This window comes from Orycteropus afer, unplaced genomic scaffold (genome assembly GCF_000298275.1).
Source record: "Orycteropus afer afer isolate SDZICR_OR568_19922 unplaced genomic scaffold, OryAfe1.0 scaffold00236, whole genome shotgun sequence".
Classification (NCBI taxonomy): Eukaryota; Metazoa; Chordata; class Mammalia; order Tubulidentata; family Orycteropodidae; genus Orycteropus; species Orycteropus afer.
The window spans coordinates 3789453-3790185 of NW_006921823.1; positions in this window are offsets into that span (position 1 = coordinate 3789453).

A 733-nucleotide genomic window follows, 5' to 3' on the forward strand; every position below is an offset into this window, starting at 1 on the left:
GGTAAATTGTGGTCAATGTCATGAGACAAAGTGTATGTGAACTGCTGTATGAAAAGTGAATTTTCTCTGTAAATTTTCACCAAAATCACACACACACACACACACACACACACAAATCTTATGGAATGCAGCAAAGACAGCACTCAGTGAGAAATTTTTGGCAGTAAATACATGCACGAAAAAAGAAAATCTCAAGTCAATAGTCTAAGTCTGTAAGTTGAAGAACTAGGGGGAAAAAAAGTTAAAGTCTAAACCTATCAGAAGAAAGAAAATAAAAGGGATGAGGCTGAAAATAAATGAAATAGAAAGCAGAAAAGCAACAGAGAAAATTTACAAAACCAGTAATTGATTATTTGATAATAGCAACTAAATTGAGAAACTGATTGAGCTAGACTGATAGAGAGGAAAAGAGAAAATATGCAAATAATTAAAATAAAATGAAAGTGGAGACATGACAACTGATCTGATAGAAATAAAAATAATTACTCTGTTCTCCTTCAAAATTGTTTTAGCTATTCAGGGCCTCTTGCCATTACTTATAAAACTGAGGATTAGTTTTTCCATTTCTGTAAAGAAATCTGATGGAATTTTGATCACAATTGCATTGAGTCCATAGATCACTTGGGTTGTATTGACATCTTAACCATATTACATCTTCCAATCCATGAATAAGAAATATCTTTCCAAGTATCTAAGACTTCTTTAATCTCAACAGTGTTTTATAATTTTCATT